The sequence below is a fragment of the Triturus cristatus genome, chromosome 5_1 (assembly GCF_964204655.1).
Source record: "Triturus cristatus chromosome 5_1, aTriCri1.1, whole genome shotgun sequence".
NCBI classification, from domain to species: Eukaryota; Metazoa; Chordata; class Amphibia; order Caudata; family Salamandridae; genus Triturus; species Triturus cristatus.
In genome coordinates this window covers 561,702,241-561,714,828 of record NC_140587.1, presented here as the reverse complement: position 1 = coordinate 561,714,828, position 12,588 = coordinate 561,702,241, and the positions used below count along the sequence as shown (strand labels likewise).

The 12,588-nt window shown below is 46.7% G+C and overlaps 1 protein-coding gene across 3 annotated transcripts in view; it reads left to right on the top strand.

Moving 5' to 3' along the window:
- Positions 1 to 12,588, top strand: part of LOC146831196 (XK-related protein 9-like) — a 357,609-nt gene that overhangs the window by 302,696 nt on the left and 42,325 nt on the right. The window lies entirely within an intron of this gene.

Genomic DNA, 12,588 nt, shown 5'->3' with positions numbered 1-12,588 from the left:
CTGGGCACTTCTGGGAGTGATAGGCACCAACCCCTCATATGTCTGGGTACTGCTGGGAGTGATATGCACCCACCCCTCATATGTCTCTGTCCACTGCAGGTATTCCTCTGCACCCACCCCCATATCTCTGTCCACTGCTGGGAGTGATAGGCACCCACCCCTCATATGTCTGGGCACTGCTGGGAGTGATATGCACCCACCCCTCATATGTCTGTCCACTGCTGGGAGTGATGCACCCACCCCTCATATGTCTGGGCACTGCTGGGAGTGATAGGCACCCACCCCTCATATGTCTGGGCACTGCTGGGAGTGATAGGCACCCACCCCTCATATGTCTCTGTCCACTGCAGGTATTCCTCTGCACCCACCCCCATGTCTCTGTCCACTGCTGGGAGTGATAGGCACCCACCACTCATATGTCTCTGTCCGCTGCAGGTACTCCTCTGCACCCACATCCATGTCTCTGTCCACTGCTGGGAATGATAGGCACCCACCCCTAAATATGTCTGGGCACTGCTGGGAGTGATATGCACCCACCCCTCATATGTCTGTCCACTGCTGGGAGTGATATGCACCCACCCCTCATATGTCTGGGCACTGCTGGGAGTGATATGCAGCCACCCCTCATATGTCTCTGTCCACTGCAGGTATTCCTCTGCACCCACCTCCATGTCTCTGTCCACTGCTGGGAATGATAGGCACCCACCCCTAAATATGTCTGGGCACTGCTGGGAGTGATATGCACCCACCCCTCATATGTCTGTCCACTGCTGGGAGTGGTATGCACCCACCCCTCATATGTCTGGGCACTGCTGGGAGTGATAGGCACCCACCCCTCATTTGTCTGGGCACTGCTGGGAGTGATAGGCACCCACCCCTCATATGTCTGAGCACTGCTGGGAGTGATATGCACCCACCCCTCATATGTCTGTCCACTGCTGGGAGTGATATGCACCCACCCCTCATATGTCTGGGCACTGCTGGGAGTGATAGGCACCCACCCCTCATATGTCTGGGCACTGCTGGGAGTGATAGGCACCCACCCCTCATTTGTCTGGGCACTGCTGGGAGTGATAGGCACCCACCCCTCATATGTCTGGGCACTGCTGGGAGTGATGTAATGTAATGTAATGTAAAAGAAACTTGTAAAGCGCGACGTTCACCATGCGGTTTCTTGGCGCTAGGGTAAGCAGCTACCTGGGGAGGAAGGGGTGGGAGAAAAAGAAGGGGGAGAAGTTAGTTATAAGCGAAACGGAAGAAGTGAGTCTTGAGAAGAGATCTAAAGTGGGGATAAGATGGGGCCAATCTTATATCCAAGGGGAGAATGTTCCAAAAAGACGGGGCGAGAAACGAAAATCTAAGACCGCCCCATTTCTTGCGCTTAATTCTGGGAACTTTGAGGAGGGCCAGATGGGCCGAGCGCAGATTGCGAGTAGGAACATAGGGGTGGATGAGAGAAGAAATAAACACAGGGCTGAGACCAGCCAAGGATTTGAAGATGAGGCACCCCAGCTTGAATTTGCAACGTTCTGAGACAGGGAGCCAATGCAAGGATTTTAACAAAGGGCGAGTGTGACAGTGCCTAGGTTGATGGAAAATGAGGCGGGCTGCCTGATTCTGGACGAGTTGCAAGCGCTTTTGCTGATAGTCAGGGATGCCTACATATAGGGAATTGGCGTAGTCGATTCTGGAAATCACTAGAGCTAAGAGGGCCAAAGTGAGGGCTTCCGTAGTAAGAAAGCGAGCAATTTTGCGGATTTTACGCAGCTGAAAAAAACAGGCAGAAACAGTGGCGTTAATCTGAGGTTTCATTGAGAGGTCATTACTGATGATGACTCCCAGACTTTTTGCCGAGGTGGAAGGACGGGGAGGCGAACCCAGACTGATGGGCCAGAAGTTAGAGTTCCAAGGATTGGAAGGGCCTCCGACAAGAACCAGTTCGGTCTTGTCGGGATTCAGTTTCAAATGGTTAGCCCCCATCCAGTTTCTGATGTGACAGAGGGTGGTTTGAAAATCGGTAATTGACTGGTCCGAGGAGTCGATATTGAAAACTAATTGAATGTCGTCTGCATAATTAAATGCAGATACATTTTTGTCTCGGAGAGAGCTGATCAGGGGAGTGAGGTAAAGATTGAAAAGTAGAGGGGACAAGGAGGATCCCTGAGGCACACCACAGGTCAAATCGACCTTGTCTGCGGAGAACTGTGACAGACGAACCGCTTGTTGGCGGCGGGAGAGAAACGAGCGAACCCAATCAAGGGCAGTACCCTCGATCCCGGCCTGTCTGACACGGTCGACCAAGATCGCATGGTCGACCGTGTCAAAGGCGGCCGACAAGTCCAGGAGAACCAGGGCCTGGCAGATGTTAGAGTCGGCTCCTCTTCGTAGTTCTTCCATAACGGAGAGTATGACCATCTCGGTGGAGTGAGCAGGCCTAAATCCGGCTTGTTGGGGGTCAAGAAAATGGGAACGCTCGACATGGGAGCTCAGAATGTTAGTGACGTGGGTCTCGAGAACCTTTCCAAGATAGGGGAGGAGGGAGATGGGGCGAAAATTACTCATAACTGTTGGGTCCGCAGTCGGTTTTTTCAAAATAGGTACCACTTCTGCTGTCTTGAAGATGCAGGGAACTTGGCCAGAGGTGAGGGAGGAATTCAGGAGAGCCAAAGGGGGAGCGGGGCAGGCCAAGAAGGCCTTGCATAAGATCTTGGGGGGGCAGCAGTCAGTGGGGGATCCAGAGGAGACTTTGCTGAGGAGGGCAGGAAACTCCAATTCCGTGATGACAGGGATCCGTGAAAGGTGCGGAGAAAGAGAGGGGTCTACACAGGGGGGAGCTGGAGACAGGCAGGGGAACGGGATGGGCGGTGCCTGGATACCGTTTTTAATTTTTGCAACCTTCTCAATGAAGAAGTGGTTGAGGGAATCGCAGAGCGTCTGGGAAGGGAAGGGTTTAATGGACACTCTGTCAGGATGGGATAGTTCCTCGACGATCGCAAAGATGTTTTTAGCTTTATTGGCTGACTCCATGATTTTATTGGAGAAGTGTGAAGTTTTTGCGGACGCAATGGCGGCTTTATAGCCTTTAAGAAGGGACAAGAACTCTGCCCTTGCTACGGGGGAGTAATTTTTACGCCACTGGCGCTCGGCTTGCCTAAGGCCGAGTTTTAGGGCTTTTAGGTCCTCAGAGAACCATTTTTGTGCGTCGTGGAGACGTCTAAGTTTGATCCGTTTGAGGGGAGCGACCACGTCACTGGCCGACTCGAGCCAGAGGTTTAGGTTCTGAGCATGGGTGTCCACAGAGTCGGATTCCAAGGGGATGGAGGTCCTAAGTAAATGAAAGAAGTGGTCGATGTCCGCTTTGTTCCAGTTACGGGCTGAGTGGTTAGAATCAAGGGAATTACTAGGGGGAGAAAGGATTTTGAGGGAAAAAACAATAGAGAAATGGTCGGACCAGGCACATGGCGAGATGAGAAGGGCCGATATCACAAGATTGGAGGACCAGACCTGGTCAAGGATATGTCCACTGGTATGAGTGGCAGCATTAACATGTTGGCAGCAATTAAGGCTGCGCAATAGCTCAGAGAAGGCTGCCGAACAGGCGCTTTCCTTCTCGTCCAGGGGCCAATAGTTGAAGTCCCCGAGGACAAGAATTTTGGAGTTATTAATAGTTATCTGGGAGAGAAGATCTCCAAACAGGGATGGAAAGTCTGGCATAGGTTGTGGGGGACGGTAAACTAAGACGCAAATGAGGGGGGGTGCAGAAGAATCTAGTCTAACGACAAGACAGTCAACCTGGGGGATGCAAGAGGTGGTAATGACAGAAAACCTGAGAGGATGTTTAATGATGGCAGCTACGCCACCTCCAGGTTTGCCGGAGGCCCGATTGCTTTGAATGATATAGTAGCCAAGAGGGATGGCGGCCAGAACGTCAGGGGAGGAGCCGTCATGCAACCAGGTTTCGGTGAGAAATAAAATGTCGGGGCTGTCGGTGTCGAGAAGGTGGAAAATTTCAATCTGATGCTTTGCTAATGAGCGAGTATTGAGGTAACATACTTTGAGTTCCAGATTACGAAGCGGACGCCGGGAGGGAGGGTGAGGAGAGATAGAAGGGACGATGGCGTGTGAACGAGCAGCTAACTCGGGAAAGGAGCGACGAGTACAAGCTAACCCCAAGAGGTTGAGCTGTGAACATGTAGCGGGGGCCAGCGGCCAGGCGGCGTGCAGTTTGAGAATATCCGCAGAGGAATATTGAGTTGCAAGGATAGGAAGGGCAGAGTGACTAGCCCCGAGCCCCAGTCGGACGCGGACGGGCGCAGACGGGCGCAGACGGGCGCAGACGGGCGCAGACGGGCTTGCCTTAGGCGCGCCTTTGGCGCGCCATCGGCGCGCCCGCTGCGCTCGTCCGCTGCGCGTCCGCTGGAGGCACATTGTTTATAGGCAGAAGGAGGAAGGGAGAGGGCGTGCCCAGCGCTCGTGGGTGTGTCCTGGGGAGTTCCCGGGGAGTTCCAGGAAGTGATGTCAGGAGCGAATGCAGACCCGAGGCAGCGATGGAGACGCTGTGCGGGAACTGCAGGTAGGCCCAGAGGGGGAGAGAGGTTCAGGCAAGCTCGAAACAAACAAACAATTTTTAAAATGATTCTAGATAAAACTCCCGGCTTTCCGCCTCAGGAGGTTGCTGCTAATGCTGATATGCACCCACCCCTCATATGTCTGTCCACTGCTGGGAGTGATATGCACCCACATCTCATATGTCTGGGCACTGCTGGGAGTGATAGGCACCCACCCCTCATATGTTTGGGCACTGCTGGGAATGATAGGCACCCACCCCTAAATATGTCTGGGCACTGCTGGGAGTGATATGCACCCACCCCTCATATGTCTGTCCACTGCTGGGAGTGATATGCACCCACCCCTCATATGTCTGGGCACTGCCGGGAGTGATAGGCACCCACCCCTCATATGTCTGGGCACTGCTGGGAGTGATAGGCACCCACCCCTCATATGTCTGGGCACTGCTGGGAGTGATAGGCACCCACCCCTCACAAATCTCTGTCCACTGCTGGGAGTGATATGCACCCACCCCTCATATGTCTGGGCACTGCTGGGAGTGTTAGGCACCCACCCCTCATATGTCTGGGCACTGCTGGGAGTGATAGGCACCCACCCCTCATATGTCTGGGCACTGCTGGGAGTGATATGCACCCACCCCTCATATGTCTCTGTCCACTGCAGGTATTCCTCTGCACCCACACCCCATGTCTCTGTCCACTGCTGGGAGTGATAGGCACCCACCCTCCATATGTATGGGCACTGCTGGGAGTGATAGGCACCCACCCCTCATATGTCTGGGCACTGCTGGGAGTGATATGCACCCACCCCTCATATGTCTCTGTCCACTGCAGGTATTCCTCTGCACCCACCCTCATGTCTCTGTCCACTGCTGGGAGTGATAGGCACCCACCCCTCATATGTCTGTCCACTGCTGGGATTGATATGCACCCACCCCTCATATGTCTGTCCACTGCTGGGAGTGATAGGCACCCACCCCTCATATGTCTGGGCACTGCTGGGAGTGATAGGCACCCACCCCTCATATGTCTCTGTCCACTGCAGGTATTCCTCTGCACCCACCCCCATGTCTCTGTCCACTGCTGGGAGTGTTAGGCACCCACCCCTCATATGTCTGGGCACTGCTGTGGGTGATAGGCACCCACCTCTCATATGTCTGGGCACTGCTGGGAGTGATATGCACCCACCCCTCATATGTCTGTCCACTGCTGGGAGTGATATGCACCCACCCCTCATATGTCTGGGCACTGCTGGGAGTGATAGGCACCCACCCCTCATATGTCTGGGCACTGCTGGGAGTGATAGGCACCCACCCCTTATATGTCTCTGTCCACTGCAGGTATTCCTCTGCACCAACCCCCATGTCTCTGTCCACTGCTGGGAGTGATAGGCACCCACCCCTCATATGTCTGGGCACTGCTGGGAGTGATAGGCACCCACCCCTCATATGTCTGGGCACTGCTGGGAGTGATATGCACCCACCCCTCATATGTCTGTCCACTGCTGGGAGTGAAATGCACCCACCTCTCATATGTCTGGGCACTTCTGGGAGTGATAGGTACCCACTTCTCATATGTCTGGGCACTGCTGGGAGTGATATGCACCCACCCCTCATATGTCTCTGTCCACTGCAGGTATTCCTCTGCACCCACCCCCATGTCTCTGTCCACTGATGTGAATCCTAGGCAGACACCCACCCACCCGCCTCCACCCTTGGTGCAGTACACTTCTCTCCTGGGCATACAACCCCCAATATACTGGTTAGGTGCTGCACCAGGACCTATGACAACATTGGTGGCGTGTGTACGCCTTGTATCACTGATGTACTGGTGCCCTAGGGGTACGTGTGATGTGGTCCGTACCCATTCTCTGAGAGCTTGTGTACGGTCCATACCCCTACATCACCACAACTATGGTGGTACAGGCCGTACCCACGCTCTGAGGGCGTGCGTACGGCCCGTACCACTATTGTTGGGGTGACGTAGGGGTACAGCCTGTACCTACGCTCTGAGGGCGTGTGTACGGCCCGTACCACTATTGTTGGGGTGACGTAGGGGTTCGGACCGTACACACGCTCTGAGGGCGTGTGTACGGGCCGTACCACTATTGTTGGTGTGACGTAGGGGTACGGCCTGTACCCACGCTCTGAGGGCATGTGTACGGGCCGTACCACCATTGTTGGTGTGACGTAGGGGTACGGCCCGTACCCACGCTCTGAGGGCATGGGTACGGGCCGTACCACCATTGTTGGGGTGACATAGGGGTACGGCCCGTACCCACGCTCTGAGGGCGTGGATACGGGTCGTACCACGCATACCCCTACGTCACCCCAACAATGGTGGTACGGGCCGTACACATGCCCCAGAGCGTCGGTACGGGCCGTACCACCATTGTTGGGATGACGTAGGGGTGCGGTCCGTACCCACGATCTGAGGGCGTGGGTACGGGTCGTACCACGCGTATCCCTACGTCACCCCAACAATGGTGGTACGGGCCGTACCCACGCCCCCAGAGCGTGGGTACGGGCCATACCACCATTGTTGGGGTGATGTAGGGGTACGCGTGGTACGATCCATACCCACGCTCTGAGGGCGTGGGTACGACCCATACCACCATTGTTGTGGTGACGGGACGCGTCCACGTCCACTTCCGTGTGGCGGGACGCAGGCCTTGGTGGACAGGCCCCCCGAAGTGACCAGACCCTGGAGGTACTGTATGTACATGATATATGTGGTATAATTTGGGTAGGGGTTAAGTTGCATGCCCCTCGCCCCCCCCCCCTTTGACCATGGGTGTTGTTCTGACATTCTGCGGCGTCTGCGTCGGTTTCTGTGCACCAGGTCGTAGGCTAGGAGGGCCGGAATGACACGTAGGATGGGGTCCATGGCTGTCTGTCGCGTACAGGTGCTCCTTCTTCGCGTCGTCCTCAATTTCCCTGGAGTTTTTGGCTGCCGTAAAATATTAGCCGTGCGGAGTGACGTAGGCACGAATCGTACTTGCTGGTCCGTAAAACGCTGCCTGACTCCGTCCGGACGTCACGTACGCGATGTCCCGGATCAGAATTGTGGGTATTTTTTAGCCGCACGTAGTTTTGTACGAATCGTACGTAAATGGTATTTCTGTACGAATCGTACTTGCTGATTTGTAAGGAGGATTTCCCGGGTACGAGTCGTACGGAGAAAACGCTCCGTACGACCATTCGTACCCGGGTTTTAACGGATCGGAATCGGCACCCAAATGTCGGTTTGGTTTTCCCCGTCCAGTCATTTGTAAAGGGAGAGTAAATTTTTTTTTTTCTACTGTGAGGCACACAATAACTCAGAAATATCCAAAGAATACCTACAACTTAAAAAGAACAGAAGTGTCAAAGTATATCAATGACTACAATCCAGTCATTTTAAAAATGTGGAATGCGAACATAGACATCCAGTATGTTGCGGATAACTCAATTGCAGTTGCACGTTATGTTACATCGTACATAACAAAATCTGAAAAAACAGAGATGAAACAAATGTGGGAAGAAATTGCACCAGAGAATAGTCTTAGCAAAAAATTGTACAGGTTTAGATTGAAAATGCTTTCCCACCGAGAAATTGGATCATATGAATGTTCAGACCGCTTGTGTTCTTCAAGTTTATATTCACGAGGAATTATTTGGGTAAGTTTAGGTCTTGCCTGCAAACGAAATAGAGTGTTGAAATCATTGGAAGAAATTGAACAATTAGCAGCAAATGAGCCAGATAGTACAGAGATTCTTAAAACTAATATGTTGGACAGATACTATCCGAAAAAGAGTCAACATCTGGAACAGCTATGTCTGTATGAAGTACTTCAACATTACAGCTTCAAAAGAAATGTTAAAGAGAATTTAAAAGAAGGGAAGTTTGCAGTAGTTGGTTGTCATGCCTGTTTAGTAAAACATGCAAAGGGTAATCTTCTAAACCACAAGAAACTTAGTTGTGAAACTCCAGATAAGTGAGAATTTGACTATTTAGCACTTCTGCAGCTGTTTAAACCATGGCGTAGCGAAAGTAAATTACTTGGAGAGTTTGACTGCTACAAAGATTCTTTTAATGCTTGTAAAGATAGCATTCGATGTCCAATTTTCCCTACATATTTAAAAATGTTGAATGATGAAGTTGAACAGGAAAAGACTATTATAGCTGAAATAGCTCATGAAAGTTCTCAAGATAGTCAAAGTAGTGGTCCAGGTAGTCAAGATCCTCTTGGACAACTAATTCTGGAAAATGAAGCAGCGATTGCTATGCATGAAGTCGAAATTGCAATGCAACCAGCACACGAGGAGAATATAACATTGGAAAAGTTAGTAGAACAAGTAAATGTTGAACAGAAAGAAATATATGTGCAAGTGAGAGAACGGATAGAACATGGTTTGTTGCATGAAAAAAAAGAATGTCTGTGTTCATCTTTTAAACCGCTTCTGATGTACATCAGTGGTCAAGCTGGGACAGGTAAAAGTTTTTTAATTCAAGTTTTGACCAGTTATCTTAAAAAAACTACTGGTTCACATTTATGTTGTGTGGTAACAGCTCGTTTGAGAGGGCTTTATGCTCCCCATTTAGATGAATATCCTATTTATGAGAAACGTGTTGTGTGTTCAAAATGCAAATATGTTGAAGAGTTAACTATGGTTGAAAAGCTGCACATAATGTTAAAGGAGTGCTTTTCATAGATTATTGATGTTACCAGTGGAGCATGATAATAAATTAGAATATCAGAAGTTGTCTGGAGAAGCTTCTTATGAAGTGTCAAGAGTGCTGAAGAAAATGAAACTTTTAATTATTAATGAGGTGAGCATGGACTCAAACGTAATGATTGCTTTTGTACACTTAAGAATGCTACAGGTATTAAAAACAGATTACGATGTTCTCTTTGGAGGAAAACATTTAATTGTATTTGGAGACCTGCTACAACTAACTCCTGTAAAAGGAGAACCAGTGTTTAAAACTCTTCTACATGAAGACACAAAGAAATCGCTGGGAAGTATTGGAAATGTGAATCTGTGGTTAAATTTTGAATATAAAGAACTCACTCAGAATATGCTACAAGCAAGAGATGAAGATTATGCAAATATTCTAAAAGATGTAAGAATTTGTGCTCTAAGTAAACATGGTAAAGAAGCTTTTCAAAGTCATCTACTAAAGAACGTGTTTACAAATGAAAACACACCAGAAGAAGTAATGTACAAGAAAATGAAAGAAAAAAAGTATATAGTTTGCTTAATGCCTACAGTGGAAGAGTTTTATACATTTAATAGAGAGCTTATGAAATTGGAAAATCAAGAAATAGTTCACATTGAAGCTATTGATAAAATAGAGCATCAAGGAATAACAATTGTTCTTTCAGAAAAACTACAGACTAAATTGGATTCTTTGGAAAAGTCTGTATCAAAAACTGCTGGCTTAGAAAAAATGTAGATATATGTTTAAACTGTCGGGTAATTTTGAAGCGTAATCTGAATGTAGAAAAAGGTTTAGTGAATGGAGCGATGGGGAAAGTTGTTGATTTTGTGAAATATCAAAATAGAAATGGAATTGAATTTTTGAAAGTTAAGTTTGATCAGATTGCAGAGGTAAGATAGATTGCACGTTCTGCCGCGCGTTTTTTGCTTGTAAAAGACTTGTATGTTCGTAGAAAACAGATTCCCTTCTGTTTAGCATATGCAATAACTATTCACAAATCACAAGGTTTAAGTGTAGATAATGCTTTGGTAAATGTTGGAAAAACTGTGTTTAAAGAGGGAATGGTATATGTTGCATTATCTCGAGTTAGAACGTTGTCTGGTTTGTATTTAATTGATTTTGATGAGAACAAGGTTAGTGCTGATGTTAATTGTGTAAGAGAATATAATCGTTTGAGAGGGCTTTATGCTCCCCATTTAGATGAATATCCTGTTTATGAGAAACATGTTGTGTGTTCAAAATGCAAATATGTTGAAGAGTTAACTATGGTTGAAAAGCAGAAAGAAAATCAACAGAAAAGAAAAGATGTAAAGAAGCAGAAAATACTAACAAGTGATGATGTTGTTGGATACCAATTAGAAGATGCTTCTGGTGTCAACTGCTATGGTAATGTCATTCTAAATGTTATATTTTATCTTGAAGATGTTTGTGGTGATATTATGGAAAGTCAGGAAAAAACTTTATGTTCTGCACTCTACACTTTATTTCAAGAATTGAGAACTGATAGAAGTAAGATTCATTCTGCTTCTGGTATTCGCCAACTGTTGGATACATGCACTGGATCTTTAACGTTCAGTGCTAATATACAGCAAGATGCACAAGAATTTCTGATGGTTATGCTTGGAGTACTAGAAGATGAAGGAATTCAGATTGAGAGTTTATTTGGACTCAGTTACAAATGGGAACATAAATGTGAAGAGTGTTCGTTAACTTCAGGCACTATAGTTGACAGAGAACGATTTTTATATTTGACAATACCTGACTGCAAATCTGTACCATTTTCCAAATTAGTAAAAGAAGCTGATCATGAGATGATGTGTTCTTGTTGTAAATCAAGAATGCTAACTGCATTATGCCTACATAGATATGGAATATATTTGATTATAATGCTGCAGCGCTGTCCACCAAATGGAAGAAGAGTGGAAACCAAACTAAAAAAAAATTGTTGCTAATCAAGTATCTATTTCTGGAAGAACTTTTGCAACAGTTGCTATTGTTTTCCATGCTGGAAGTACTACTACAAGTGGACATTATACAGTTTATTTAAAGTGTAATAATGGTTGGAGTCACTGTAATGATACACACTTGGAAATTAAACCGAGATTGTCTTATGAATTACCCAACTCATACTTAATTTTTCTGAAACAAAGATTTTAGATACACTATTCGGCTTTAATGGGAAGGTGTATAGATCTTTAAGATATTCATACTGGATGCCTTCAAAGCGAAATTTTTTATACATTATCTGGCGTATTGGGAAAATGTGCAGAGAAACTACGTACGATCTTTAAGGAATTCATACTGGATGCTTTCAAAGCGCAATTTTGATACATTATCTGGTGTATTGGGAAAATTGTGCAGAGAAACTACGTAAGATCTTTAAGGAATTCATACTGGATGCTTTCAAAGTGAAATGTTTGATACATTATCTGGTGTATTGGGTACATTTGCAGACAATCTATGAAGTAAAGGTAAGCTTTGAACATTTGAAGTACTATTGGATGTGTTATTTGTGTTGATTTTGTATAATATTTGAGAGAATTAGTTTTTTTTTTAACAATCTAGTTGATTGTTTTTTTTCCCCTGCTGTTTATGATGAAACTACACTGGCATCACTGTGAATAGTGAAGTTAAGTAGTAGCTGATGGCAGCAAAATAAGGGAGAAAAATTGTTATCTGAATGTTAAATTGGTTTGTATTATTTAAAAACTCATTGTAATTTGTGAAATGTATTACGTCACGTAGTACTTTTGCAGTTTATTTTATGTAGTTGAAAAGTTAGAAAAGTTAGAAAAAATAGTCTTAATGACAAATACACAATAGTAGTTCGATATTTAAAAAACCTTTGAAATTCATTGAAAAAACCTTAGGTTTTACAGACGTTATAGTTAGGAATTAGCATTTAAAAAACCTTAGAAATTCACTGAAAAAACCATAGGTTTTACAGACGTTATAGTTAGGAATTAGCATTTAAAAAACCTTAGAAATTCACTGAAAAAAACATAGGTTTCAGGGACATTATAGTTAGTTGGACATTTGACTCATATAAAACCAGAGAAAAGCGCCTGTTATAGTTAGTTGAGCTAACTATAAATCGTGCGCCCGCAATGCACTGCTGATGATGTCACATATTACATCACTCATGACATGGTCAGTGACATCACTGATGACATCACTGATGACATCCCAAATGACATCACTCATGACATCATCCACGTGACAATCTGATGCACATACTGATGCTCTAATATAAACTTTGATATACCCATTGTAAAATGCTGACTACTATTTTTGAAACCACACACAGAAGAATGCC